General features: G+C 39.8%; 1 protein-coding gene across 16 annotated transcripts in view; it reads left to right on the forward strand.

Annotated features, from left to right (window-relative positions):
* PEX5L (peroxisomal biogenesis factor 5 like) overlaps positions 1-15,567 on the forward strand; it is a 220,983-nt gene that overhangs the window by 188,171 nt on the left and 17,245 nt on the right. The window lies entirely within an intron of this gene.

Raw genomic sequence — 15,567 nt, forward strand, 5'->3', positions numbered from 1 at the left:
AATGTGTTTTGCACTGATAAGTCATTTTCCTTGGGTGAATAATTTAATCTCTGTGAATCTGCTTCCTTCTTTATCAAAATGGAAATGATGTGCATTAGCCCATTTGAGGAACCAAATGAGATAGGATTCAAGAAAAGATGTATCTCAGCAAACTCAGGAGATCATTTATTCCACAAGTATTTGTTGAGCATCTGTCAGGCTTTGGGTCTCTTGGTCATCATTTCACCTAGAGGGAGACTTTATAGGTTGATGGTAGAAGAAACCATCACTTTATCTTCTACTTCCCATCAAAATCCATTTGTGAGCTTACTTTTATCCAAACTCTCTCACTGAAATCACAGGTCAATCCCTGAATTAGTTTGCCATAACAAAACACCATAAATTCATATGTTGATCTTAAAACATCAGAAATGTATATTGTCTCAGTCTAAAATCAAGGTGTTGCAGGCTGAGCTTCCTCTGAAGCTTCTGGAGAAGGACCTTTTCTGGCCTCTTCCAGTTTCTATGGCCTCAGGTATTCCTTGGCTTGTGGCCCCGTCATTCCAGTCTCTGGCTCCATTTCTGCATAGCTGTCTTCCCTTGTGTCTTCTTGGCATCTCTTCTCTGCATCCAAATTTCTTTTTTTTTTTTTTGAAGGACACCAATCATAGAAAACCCAAAGAGTCTAATCTATACTCAATTACATCTGCAAAGACCCTATTTCCATATAAGTTCATATTCACAGCTTCCAAGTATTAGGACTTCAATATATCATTTTGGGGAACACAATACAACCCATCACAGTCCCTAGCTTTTCCAGTAGCTCTAAGATAATAAAAAGTCATCTACACATTTTCATTCTCAAGAACAGCATTGTTCCAAAAACTAAGATAACCAGTCCTCTATAATAGAATTCCTTCAATAATCAAAATTTGGAGCTTTGTACCTCCCCAAACTAGGATCACCTTTAGGTCTGATTCTCTGCAGTGCAGAAGCTGCCCAGTGAACCTTCTTTCTCCTGATTCTTCCCTCCAGGGTAGGACCTGAAGCAGTGAGGGGTAGGTCAAGTAGTCCAGCCTTGCATGACCTGGGCATGATGGTCACCTAACAAAAGCATATTGTCCCATATTCTAATTTTGTGGGTCTCTCAGAAATTTCTGCTGACAATATGCAAGTTAAATTGCAGTGAGTACATCACTAATCTTCAATATTCCAGGAAGGTCTCTTGGGTGAAATTCAAGGTAGCTCCATCTTGCCTTCATCCTTGATGGTGGTCCAAATTCAGTCTATGAGAAACACATTCTGGACCATTCATTTCAGGGCAATTCTGTCCCCTGGCCCCTTCAATTTAGATCTTTTATAGACGTTATAAGTGTTGAAAATTATGTGTGTGCGTGTGTGTGTGTATGTGTGTGTGTGTGTGTGTGTGTGTGTATTTTTTTAAGCATTCCTTTTGAATATCAGACACCCATGGTTGTTTTCTTTTTTCTTGCATTCTTCTTTTGGAACTGCAGCCAGAACTGAGAGTTCCATTTTAGCATTCCATTGTAGTTTCCTTCATTCTTGATAGAAAAGAGATTGAAAGCGGGATCAGTGACCTTGTATTTCTAAGCAGAATGAACCTGGTTTGTCTTGGAAAATTAAGTAACAAGAAACAAACAGAAGGGCTCCGTTCTGCTCTTTTCCTCCAACCAAGATATTTGCCAAGCAACGGCATTGATTGATCCTTAAAGCCAAGGACATGTTAGAGATATAGGGAGGGATGAGGGAAAATAAGTCTGCATTAATGGAAAAAGTACAAGAGCAGGAATGAGAAGGTGTAGTTCTAGCCCTGGTTCTGCTATTAACTAGTTTGTGACCTTGGACTTATGAAAGTCGAATGAGTCAGCACACTAAAATCTCCTTAAAAATCATACATATTCAAGATGACAATATTCTTGCTCTTAGTAAGAGGCAATGCAGTTTCGTCACTAAATCCTTCTATTTCTTCACTTACAAAATCTCTGAGATTCACTCTCCTTTCTGTTCCCACTGCAATCACCTGGTCTAAACTCAGTTTAGCCTCCTAATGTATCTCTATTCTACCTGCTTCCCACAATTCATCCCCAGAGGAGTTATTGCACTAGATTCTCCTAAGACCGGCTCCCTTCTGTTGTGATCCCCAAATTCTATAAGACAATAAACAGAAAAAGAAAACAGAATAGTGCTTCCCTTTCCCCCTCCCATCCTTAGCTTTAGCTATGATTCCAATAAGACAGTTAAAGATTAGACATGTAGATAAATAGATACGTAGGTGCATAGGTAGATTAAAATATATAAAACTGAAGGAGGAAAAAAAAAAGGCAATTAAGTGAAGATAGGATTTTTTAAGCTACTTCATAGTTTCATAAGTCCACATTACAAAGATGCTGCTGCATTTACTGTACCATATAAGACAATGTATGCATCACTATATGTTCACTTGCTCTCAACATGGAGTGGTCTGGTTCTTCTATTCCACTTAGCTTGCTTTGGACAAGATCATGTCACCATGATTGTCAACTCATAGATGGCATTTACTGATCCTTAAAGTCAAGGACAGGTGGGGCTGGGGCTATAGCTCAGTTGGTAGAGTGCTTGCCTCTCAAGCAAAAGGCCCTGCGTTCAATTCCCAGCTATGCAAAAAAAAAAAAAAAAAAAAAAAAAGTCAAGGACAGGTTAGAGATGTAGGGAGGGATTAAATTTAGCCTCTCTGTAGCATTTGATGCTTTTAAACACTTTCTTAACCTTATGATTCCCTTCTGTTGGATGTTCTGGCCATACTATGTTCTTCCCTTCTCTAGTGAGTTCTTGCACTGCCCACCCCTTATTGGTGGTGTTCCTGGAGGTATAATGCTGGAAGCCCATTCTTCTGACATGCTCACTGGTCAAATGCATCCCCTTACATGATTCCAGTCAGCGATAACTCCAATTTCACATCTCTATTCTGATTTTACACCTGAGACAAAAACCCTCATGTCCCACAACCTACTCAACACTGAACATCTGTGTTTGAACATACCAGAGTCCCCTGCAGATGAACACATCCAGGTCCAAAACCCTCCTCATAACCCTGTTTTGCCTTTTCTGTTCTCTGACTCAGGAAACAAGAACTCCCAAGTAAGAAGCCCTGTCCATTCATTCTCTCTCTCTCCTCCTATGCTTTCCTCTAAACCAACATCTAATTGGACACTAAGTCCTATCAATTCTATTAAAGATCTCTTAATCCACCCTTATTTCTCCATCTTCATGCCAACACCCAACTCTGGTCAACATCTTCTCTATGCAGACAACCCTAATGCGTCATAGCTGGTCTCACTGTCTTCCAGGTGGAAAACGGATTGCCCTATTCATTCCCTTCTCCTCACTCCAGACTGAGTAATCTTTCTAAAATCAAAGGTCTAAATAATGATTTCTCACTTGTCCTCAGAATAAAGTCCAAATCACTGACCTAGCTTTATAGGATCCTTTATGGCCTGGACCATTCCTGTCTCTGCATCCTCAACTCTGACTCTTCCTACCTTGATATCTACACTGGCATCATGATAAATTATCAGTTCCCAAAACAGGTTGGGAAATCTTGCTCCTAACTTTTGCATGTGCTGTTCTTTCTGCCAGAAATGTTCCTTCCTCACCCTATTACCTGGCTAACTTCTGTTCAACATCTGAGCATTGGCTGACTATCTCCGCTTCCAAGGAGACATGCCCCTCCTTCGCCAAGAAGGGGCATCAGTGTGCTCTGGGAGTAAAGAGGAGAGAAGTTGACCTAGACTGGACATACTTCACAGCACCGCATGGCCTATCTGTATCCAACAGGCTGCACACACCAGCAGCACATCAACCCCTCTCTTGTTCAACACTCTGGTGACTAGAACATTGCCTGCCACATGGAAAGCTTGTCAGTAACGTTGGCTGAATAAGTGAATTAAGTTTAAATGCTCCCCTTCAAAATTTATGAATTTCCTCAATCAAAGAGGGTCTGTATGAAAAAAAAATCCATTTTATAAAGGCTTTGAAAAAGCATTAGTCTCTTGCACATGCAAGTATTTCTTTTTTAAAATGTTGTGACTGGCTTTTCAAAATGTGTTCCTAACTACATAATAGCTCCCAGGACCAATGCAGTTGCAGTACAGCAGATCTTTCTAGTAAAGTCAAGTAAATGCAAATAGAGGAAGGCCAGTCCCCCAGAGCCTCTTCTGCTCCATCTATTAGGTTCTGTGGGGAAGAGAGCTCAGCTGACAGATTTTCTTCTGGGCCGGTGGAGCCTCTGGCCTGGCATTTTATTGGGCCTCTCTTTTTCAGTGTTTTGATACTGAGAATGAGGCAGCTGCTGCCAAGAAGCGAGATCCCATGCCTAGTATCCTTGGCAGAGAAAATATTTCTCTAATCCTGTCCAAATTAATCCTCACAGGCCAATAAATCAATATACAGGGAGAATGTGTGATGATTTGGCCATCTGGGTTTTTTTAAAGCATTGGAGGCTATAACAGAAACTCATGGCTCCAGGGGCTCCATGCACAGCATGAGTATGTGCACCTTCCCACTTGGTACCAGCACCACCACATCCAGAGTTGGAGAACTGCAGACAGATTTTCAGAATCCTCACCTTGCTGCTGAGTCTGCCCACTTAATTTCAGCATCAGAGAAAACAGTATGAACCATCTTCTTACCCAACAGCCTCTTAACAAACTAGATTTAGATTCTGTCTTCACATCTGGTCAACCATCATGACAATCAGGTAGTCATAAAGAAAAACGTAAGAATTAGAATATTAGCACAAAATGATCAGTGCAATATGATGGATTTCTTTTTATTGGACTTTTCCTGCCAAAATGACAGAAAAAGTTGTTGTTGTTGTTGTTGTTGTTGTTGTTTTCAATATCTCAAAAGGATTGGAGTGAAATATTTCCACAAAATGTAAGTTAGTATCTGCACAGGTATTAGATTCAGCAAGTTTACTTAAGTATAGAGGAAAATATTGCAAAAGAATCTCCTTTTACAGTAATCCCTCTCATGACCTTTTCAAAGGAAAAGGAAGGAGAAAGGAACCAGTTATGCCCAGACATTCTAAGGACACTTTAGCAGTAGCTTTGAGTGCTGCCCTTGGGTGGGCATTCTGTGTTCTGAGCCAAAGGCTTTACCTCCTTCATTCACTCCAAGCTCAGGACAGCCCTCTCACGTGTAAAGTGGGCGACTAGGACATAGAGACATTCAGCAACTAGTTCAAGGTCACACCAATATGAAATGCCAAAGCTGGGTTGCAAACCTGGTCTCACTCCCCAAATCCTGCTCTTAATGAGTATTCCCAGTATGAGATAATGTTTGGATGCTATTAATTTTGCAGGCCCTAATCAACCATAGAATTCAAATCGTGTTGGTTACCAGGAAATAATTTCTTTAAGAGAGTTTCTCTTATTTATTAAAAAAAAAAAAAATGTCAAAATGTTGAAGAGGAAAGATCAGAACTACTCAGCTACCCCACTACACTAATAAGTTACCTGTTTTTATCTTCCTGTGTTTCTTCCCATCTTTGTCCATTCTATATACTTAATTACATGTTGTTTCAAAGACCATTTTAAATAACTGGTTAGCATTAAAAAGATAAATATATCAAATGAGTTTTCTTCTCAAAACACGCCAAGATTTATTTTAATTTTTCCTTCCACATTCCTGGTTTCATTTCCCTTTCTGGAACAATAACAACAATGAAATCTTGAAGAATTCTGATTCACACAGCAGATGTGAGGATGAGAAAACCTGCTGGTTAATTGGAGATGAGTTTCACTGGGAACAATCACATAAAAACAAACCATGTGTGATAAACTCCTACCCCTGAGAGCTGGTCTCAGGATACACAAAAATTATCCCACCAAAGATCTCTGTTTTTGTGCAACTTTAGATCTTCACACCCTGGGTCTCTATTTCAGCATTTTCCAAGCCTGTGTTTTAGAAAACCTTAAACACACACACACACACACACACACACACACACACTTCAAGATAAAATACATTCAGGACTATTGCTTATATTCCCTTCTCAGAGATTTTAAAAGATACATTGGTATATAAAGATCTTGGCGATTCACACAGTAAGAGACCTATTTATTTCTATCCTGAAGTTGCAAACTCAATTACACACTGAGCCAGCCAGATATTAGATAAGGACCTGGTGATGACTGGGATATAGTGGGACCACATGTACCTCCTGAAGCTCTCCGCTTTTGAAATGTGAGCCTAGTGTTAATTATCTTATTGAAATGACTAAAGTGCAGGTTTTTATGTGACATTTTGCAACCAGGAGGAGGTGGGGAAAACATATCTCTTGGCTACATCTACTAAAGAGGACTAGAGCTAAACAGTCATTAAAGCAGTAAAAATGGATTTTATTCAGAAACTATTGCAATAGAGTAAAACAGATCTTAGTATAGAACTGGGCTCAGTTCTGGATACTGACAAGCATGGACAAGAGGATCTATAACCATGGAGCAGAGTGGGGGGGTCCGTGGATGGACAATTATTAAGTGGGAACATCAGGGGTAGGAAAGGGTTTTGGTTAAACCTAACAGGATTCTTGCCAAAGGCAGGCTAGGGCAGTGGACCACCTGGGAGTGGGGAAGATAAAGAATTCCATCAGATATAGAGGTGAAGAGATACTGAAGATGGAGGATTCTCATGAAACTGTCTTAGCAGGATCCTTCGTACAACTAGACTCTGCAAAAAGACAGACATGGAAGTCCAAGGTTGAGACTTGCTGAAAAGAGAGGTCAGAGGATCCTTGGTCAAGGGCCGTTGTCAGATCTGGTCTTCAAGTCACCAATCTGCAGCCTCAGATTTAACCTCAAGAATCTCTTTAACCTAAAGACACTCTTTGCTCCTAGAATACTCTGTTGGGGAACACCACCACACTTCATCAGCCTGCCACCCCACAAGGAAGCCCCAGTCATATGGTCCCTTCTCTAAGCCTAGTCTTCATCCTCCATCCTCGAACAGTAGTAGTTGTTTCCAGTTACCATGACTGTAAAAGAAATCACTCCAACACTCTTTGCAGAAGATAACAATTTTTGTTTTACTCAGAACTCTGGAATTCAGGTGGAGCTCAGAGAAGATGGCTCAGCTTTGTTCCCCTAGATATCAAGGTGACTTGAGGCTGGGGGCAATGGAGAGAGGCTGGAATCATCTGAAGGCAGCTTGCTCACATGTCAGAACACTTGTGCTGGCAGTCACCTGAGACTATAACTGAGGTCATACTTGGAACACAGACATGTGGCCTTCCTTTGAGGCTTGAACTTCCTGGCAACATGGTAGCTAGATTCCAGGGATAGAGTCTCAAGAGAAAGAGGAAAAGACATAGAATGCTGTATCACCTTTAGGAGTTGACCTTGGAAGTCACACTAGTTTGCTTCCATTGCATTCTACTTATCAACACAGGCATTTGACCACACCTCTTAAGGGAGTGCAGCAAGGTACTGAAGAGGATAGGTGTCAATCCATTTTGTGCTGCTATCACAAAATACTACAGACTGGGTAGCTTTATTTTTAAAAACAATTATTTCTTACAGTTCTGGAAGCTGGGAAGCCCAGGATGAAGGGGCCACATCTGGTGAGGGCCTTTTTGTTGTGTCATAACATGACAGAAACCATCAATGACAAGAGAGCACACATGAGACAAGGCCTAATAACAAAACCACTCTCACAATAGCCAATCCACTCCCATGATCTTTCCATCAATCCATGCATGCATCATGACCTAATCACTTCTTATTGGGTCCCACCTTCCAAAACCTTTGGATTGGGGATTAAGTTTCCAACACATGAACTTTGGGGAACACATTCAAACCAGAGTAATGAGGGACCAGAAATACTGCTATGATCATTTTGGGAAAATCTGATCTGCCACAAAAGGAAAGAGTGAATTGTTTTGAATTGTGGCTCTGTCATTGATCAATAGTAAGGTGATGGCAGACAAGCAATTCCATCTCTTTCTGTATCACATTTGGTCACCCTCTCCTGAATTACAGTTATCACCATTTTTATTTTACCATGGGACATTTGACTTCCTGAGAGTAATGTTTGTATCTAGGTATTTTACTCTAATATTCACATAATGCAAAGCACAATGATATGCATGTAGTTTTGGTTTAGTACATATGTCTAAGAATTTATTGTTTTAACCAACAGGGAGTTTTCCCGGTCTTTTCCCTGCTTGTCCAAGTGGCTAAGGGATAAGGAATTTCTTCTGCAGCTGAGGCACATGACTGGTAGTTCACTGTCCACACACCAGTTTTCTTTTCATAAGACTTGTCATCACAGGGGACATGAGACTAGGCTCAAATCCAAGGACCCTCTCACCATCTCCTCATGCCTGTGGGAATATAGCCCTAGACACCTTCCCTTACTTGCCCAAAGAGCAGCCAGGAGGCCTGCAAGAAATAAACAGCTCCTGAGAAACTGACCCCACAAAACCTTACTCCCAAATCAGTAGGAAACCCCAGTGTGTTCTAGAGCAATCAAGGCAAATCTTCGTGAATGAAGATACCACTGGTACAATCCTGTGAAATTCCATTCTGCCAAGGCATGCCTTGGCTAAGGAGTATTCTTTGAAAAGCCTTTCCAAAGGGATGCATTCCCATTAGGGCAACAGGTTTTGCTCTTTATTCTTTTAGACTCCCTTGCACTTTGCTCCCTTGCCAGGTGAGAAGAGAAAGCACAGAAAAGGAAACTACCTTAGATTCTGATAGAAACAGCTCTTGTTTCTTTCTGATATCCTGCTCAAGCCTTGTGTTGCATTATTTCCAGCCTCCTGTGTTCTTTCCTCCCCTTCCATCATTTCTAATTTTTCTTCCTCATGTTTCTGCACCTGTTCTGCTAGTGCAGTGCTTGGTAAGAGCCTCAGGCTATTTGCCCAGGTACCTGTTGGCTACTGCAGCAATGGCTGACTCCATTAAATAAAGAAGCTTGTCTATCAGGAGGCAGCTGCAAAATTTATGTTGAGTGCTAGCACCAATATTTTTGTTTTCAACACTTTTGAACCATACTGTTTACATAGTGTGTAAACTATCCTGGGAAATACTCTTTTCCATTTACAAGTAATAAAACAACACTGACTCCTTAGTGCATAGATGTGACATATTCTATGCACTTCACATACATTATTTCATTTAATCCATACAACTACTCTAGAAGAATTTTTACACATTTTACAGATGCAGAGACTCAGTTGAAGATGTGGATTAAGTTGCTTAAGGTCATATGACAAGGGACTTAGGGAAATCCAGACTGTTCTACCTGAACCCAAAGCCGTGTGTTTTCCTCCATGTGAGGTTAAGTTTGAGAAAGGGGATATATGACATATCCATTTCTTACCTCATAGACAGTCTACTAATTTTGAGTCTTCCTGTTTGACTTAATAAATAAATTTATTAATAACAGTGCAACCAGAGGAATTCTGAGCCTTTAGAATTGACGGGGTTAAGCCTCCATCTGATCTGTGATGCTTCTCTATAACCCCTCTCATTGGTTATTCTGTATCTGTTTGAAGACTTGTAATGTTGGGAAACCACTCCTTCTCAGAAGGAAGGAGTTCTACCTACTTCCAGGCAGTTTTATACTGCATTTGATAAAAATCTGTCCCGCTGGAACTGCCTTGCATTCATCCTTGTTCTGCTGCCTACAAAACAAGGCTGAGCCAGCCTGCCCAGCCCTCACCCCACCCCGAGCCTTGCTTCTAATCGCTCCTCTACACATTCTTCATAAGCAGGACTATTCCTGCCTGTGGCATCTCTTGCCCCAATAGACTCCAGTTTGTCAGTGACCCTTACTACCTGAGGCTGTCACCACACACCCAAAGCTCAAAGTGATTCTGACCAATCAAAAGTCTATGCCATCCTCCGTGAGAGTGCTCACCTCTGTCAGTGCAGCCGCAGTTGGGCAGTCACACGGAATCCTCCCCAACCACCGGATCCCAGGGCAATGAGGCTCCAGTCTGATCTGCATACAGTTTCTTTTGGGCAAAAACTGTTTGCTGTGATATAAATACTTTATCTGAACTTGTACAGTGGTTTTTATTCCCTGCCACGTAAAGGAGATAATTCATTTTCTTCTGCATAGGTAGAGCTGGTTGGTTTTGTTTGGGTTGGGTTTTTTTGTTTGTTTGTTTGTTTTTGTTTTTAAGTTTTTGATTCAGTGACAGTTAATGAATGAATGTTAAAGAGGCACAAAGAAAGCCAGACTTCTCACAGAAGGAAACGACACATGATCTCACATTGATCAGTTCTTTACCACAAAGCTCCAAGTAGGTTTGACCACAAAATCAGAAGTATCTCTTTTTTAACTCAAGGGTGACTAAAATAAATGGGTGAATTAGAACTGCTAATATACTGCCATCCTAAAAATGTCCCAATGCTGTATGTGTGGTGCTGGTGATTGAGCCCAGGGTCTTGCACATGCTGGTCATGTGCACTACCACTGAGCTACAACTCCAACCTCACTGATTTAATTCATATTTAATTTTGCCCTGGTTCATAAAGAAATTTTTATTTTCCAGCTTTACAATCAAAGCATTGATTGTAAATGCTTTAGGAAATGCTTTAAAATGTAATCTTTAGAGATCAGTAAACAACATAGAAAGCCCCTTCAAAAAGACTCCCCTCCCCCTTATTCTGATTTAAGTCAATCTGTGTAGACAAAGAAGTTCGAGCTGCTATCTAATAAACTTTGTATTCCAGCTTTCAAATGAGGCTAAAATAAGGTGCAGATGGGTTTAAGGGATCTGTCACAGAGATAAGAGAGCTTCTAGAACACACCTCTCTCTTCTTCCACAGAAGGTCAGTGCTGAAGGAACTCAGGGGCTAGAAACCACTCTATCTTGGGGTCACTGAAGAACACATCATAGAAGAGTTGAATTTGAAGAAAATTAAACACATTTTTCTTTTCTTTTTTGTTAACCAAATCTTACCAAAATAATGTTTTCTAGCAATAGAAAATTTGGGAAAATTCTGAAAAGTATAAGGAAAGGTGTTGGGATGAACTATTCATCACCCCATCCCATTAAAACAGCACTGCTTCGTGCTTCTCTGCAATCTTTCTCCCTGGCATAGTACTGTGGTTTTACTCCCACTGCAATCATACTGTTTCTCAAGGAACATGACAACTCAAGGACTATTCAATGTTTTAATAAATTCTTCAAACACAAATTTAATGGCTATCTAACAGTCCGTTAAAGAGCTTTACCATAATTTTATTAACCTTGCTCCTACTTTTGAATCACTGCACAGAACAGAGAAATTTAAATGAAAAGAGGGGAAGTGTCTAGAAGAAGAATATGCATTTATAAAACATTTAAAAACAGAATTTACACAGCATGTATAGACAGGCTTTGAGTGTTGTTTCCTTTATATTTTTTCGCAATAGGATGAAATACTAATAAGAACACCTACTTTTGTTGAATATCTACCATGTGATTTATGCCACAGATATATTTTCTCATTCAGTCATGATAATAATTAATCCAAGTTTCTATTATATCTTCATTTTAAAGATGAGGAAAACAAGAGCCAGTTTTCTTAAGAGACTTGTAGAAGGTCAACAATGGAGAAAGAATTTGAACCAAGGTTCATCTGAGAAAAAAGCTGCTCCTCTTAGTCACCATACTGCATATCCCAAGTACTTTCATCAGGAAGCTGTTCTTAAAAACAGAAATAGATTGCAAACAACAGCTCATTTCTGATGTACACAGATAACTTGCTACATGTCAGATATAAAAATCAATCTACCTAAATCCCAGAACAGCTAAGAAAATCATCAATAAATAAAATCCCCCTGGTCATGTCTAAAATGTTTAAAATTCAACTATGTTTCAGGTTTCTCTAAAATTCATTAAAGGGGAAGCTTTGTTAATTGCAGCTACGTGAATGAAGTCTGGATTCTGAGACTAGATGAAAATTGATTATGCTAAAAGTAGTCTTCTATAATTAAATGAAAACCGTGCTGTGCACTCTAATTAGTCAGCAGTAACTTATTTTAAGTGAAAACAGTCAGTCTTGGTATATCTCATTAAATGAGAGCCCAGCAGCCCCACTCAGCTGAGATGCTATTTTCCACAGCAGTCATATACAGCTCTAATTTGAAACTGCAGGAAAGGGGTGATGTAGCCTTCTGTAACTACGGTGTACACATCGTGAATTTCCCCTATTCTTTCACTCACAAGATCTGTAATATAATTTGAATTCAAAGGACTCTCACTGGGGAAAGATATCTGCCTTACAAAGAATATGGAGCCCTTGGTTTCTTGCATCTCTAATGGGGATTTAGGAAAGTCAGTAAACATCATAAAATTCACTTGATATTTTTCTTCATTTCTAATGAAGACAAATTGAACCTGCATATTTGAAAAGTTAAAAATGCATCCCCTGAAATTTTCTCCAAATTCCTCAATATCTCATAATATTGTTTTCCTGAATTTAAAAAAAAATAAGTTAATTGTTGTAGTTGTTCAACTTATTGCTTAATTATAAAAGCAAAGCCTACACATCGTAGAAAATTTAGAAAATACAAAAAGCATAAAAGAGGTGGGGCTGCAAATTAGTGCAGCCACTCTGGAAAGCAGTGTGGAGATTCCTTAGAAAACTTGGAATGGACCCACCATTTGACCCAGCTATCCCACTCCTCAGCCTATACCCAAAGGACTTAAACTCAGCATACTACAGAGATATAGCCACATCAATGTTCATAGCTACTCAGTTCACAATAACCAGATTGTGGAACCAACCTAGATGCCCTTCAATTGATGAGTGGAAAAAGAAACTGTGGTATATATATACAGTGGAATATTACTCAGCTATAAAGAATAATAAAATTATGGCATTTGCAGGCAAATGGATGAAATTGGAGAACATCACGCTAAGTGAGATAAGCCAATCTCAAAAAACCAAAGGACAAATGATCTTGCTGATAAGCAAATGATGACACATAATGAGGGGTGGGAGGGGGGCAAGAATCGAGGAAGGAGGGAAAAGAGGGGTGGGAGGGGTGGGGGGGAAGGAAAAAAATAACAGAATGAATCAAACATCATTACCCTATGTAAATGTATGATTATGCAAATGGTATACTGTTACTCCATGTACAAACAGAAACAACATGTATCCCATTTGTTTACAATAAAAATAAATTAAAATTTTAAAAAATGATGAAATACCAATAAAGACTCAGAATAAAGACAATTTAAAAAAAGCATAAAAGAGCAAACAAAACATCACCCACCATTCCTTCATCCAAATACATGGTAGTTTGCCAGCGCTTTGGTGGTACAGTGGTCAGCATAGCTGCCTTCCAAAGACATGGTAGCATATTTATGGACATGGTAACATATTTCTTCCTTTTATCTACTCATAACTTTTGTTATTCATGTATTATAATTATATACAATAATGGAATCCATATATGCACATAACTACCCGTAACTTTTGTATATTTGAGATCATTCTGGTCACACAAATTTGGTATTCTACTAGAAAGATCTCTCAAAAAAAGTTTTACATTTTATTACTTAGCCTAAATAACTAGTAGGCATTCCATGTGCTTCCAGCATCTCAGATTGTCAAGTTGCACTGCTATAAGCCCTCCTAGAGAAGAGTCCTCTGCCAATAGTACAGAACCCATTACTGGGTAGAAATGAATATTCTGGACCAAATGAAAGGGGAGATCAAGACTCACTACTTACTTAGCTTGGGATTGATCACATTGGATTGGCCCTTATTCCCTCAGCAATATTTTGTTAGCCAAAATAAGTAAGGTTATGACTATCATTCAGAGCAACTTTGAAGAGTTCTTTGGGAGGACAGACAACACCCAAGAAGAACAGGATGGCTAACAGAAAAAGATTAATCTAGTCAGGTTGAGGTGTGTGGACAAGTCACAGAACCTGAGACTTGCACAGGAAGTATGAATCTCTGTTCCAGACTCAGTATTCAAGGAATACCAATTTTTGGTTTCGTTTTGTTCAATAAAAGTAAAGTGGTTTCCAAGCATCTTTCTTACCAAACTGCCAGTTAACTTAATCTGAAGCACAAAATCTGAAAGGTTTATGTAGTGCCAAAACATTAGGGCAGAGTGTCTGCCCTCTTGTTGTGGTAACTGCTAACAGTCATCAAGCACAAAGTGGTTCCTCAAAATCAGTTTCTATTGCCCTGTAGGGCAGGGGTCAGAGTTCAAGTCAGCCCTGGAAAGTCACACACTCAGATACCTTCTTGAGGTCAGGCCAGTTTCCTAAGAAATGCTCAAAAGCTGAGCAAGGGTCTCTCCCTACTCAGCATCCAGTGCCCTCCATCTTTTTCCCAAACCCTCTCTCCCTCTCTCTTAGACTCTATAACACACTCACTCCTTCTCCCTCTAGGCCATCTAAAGTACTCTCTTCAAGCTTCCTAAAATAGAAACCAACCATGAGCAACTCTTAAAGAAAAATTCTGCTTTCATGTAGAAATACATACCTTCTTAGATGTCAAGGAGAACCAAGGCCTAGTTTCCCTTATAAGAGATGTACGGGAAAGCTAAAAGGAAAACACACACACATACACAAATACACACAAAGTAATACTTAAAAAAAAAAAAAAATCATCCTGCCACAGAAAAGACCTTAAAGAAGATTCAGTCATTTTCACACCCAAATCCAGTGTCCTTCATTCTTCAGCATCAGGAGGTCAGGTTTCTCATAAACTGATAAGTCTGGGCTTAGAAGCTAGATGGAGCTCAGATCTTGTAAATCCTAGCTCTGGGATCATAATCGGCAGACTCAGTTTTCTCCTACCACTGTGCTTAGCACAGAGTGAGATGAACTTCCCTGTCCACAGCCAGCGGCTTTCCAAAGTCACTGCCCAGCCAGTCCCAAAGCAGTTATTCTAATTCCTCACATTCTAGGAGCAACTTTGGGAGAAGGACCCTATAAGAGATCCATGTGGATCTGGTGTTACACTTGAAGCTTTTTTAAGGGAGAGCTCCCCAATCTATATTGGCTCAGCTTAAGACTTTTTTTTTTTTTTTTAACTTTAAAATGGCGCAAAAGTGATACACAACCAATAGCAATCATACCTTGAATTTTGAATTTTGGCCTTTTCCTGTGCAAGTAGTATGCAATAGGACATGCTCACAGTACTGGAAAGAAGCAATGAGCTACATCCCCCAGTGCACCATGCAATCCCAAGGGTAAGCAACTGATTGTCTTCGGTATATGTTGCTGTTGAGCTGTAATGTCCAGTAGGTTAGGTGTATTAATTCATTTTCTTATTACAGTGTCTTCAACTTATAATCAGTTTCTCAGGATGTAATTCTATGGCAAGTTGCAGCACATCTGACGTGAATTTTCTGGTCTTTCAAATGGTAGTTACTTCCCTGCTGGAGAAAATCACCACTGGTCCACTTCAACACTTTCCCCTGCAGAAGATCTTCAACCTGTTGTTGGATGTGGCCAACTTAAACACCTTCTGCCTCCACAGAACTCGTCTTGGTCAATAAGGAAAACTGTCTCTCTCAGAATAAACCAGATAAGGTAGCAAGTTTTAAAATCCATCTCCTTTGGTT

Source organism: Sciurus vulgaris (genome assembly GCF_902686455.1).
Source record: "Sciurus vulgaris genome assembly, chromosome: 10".
Lineage (NCBI taxonomy): Eukaryota > Metazoa > Chordata > Mammalia > Rodentia > Sciuridae > Sciurus > Sciurus vulgaris.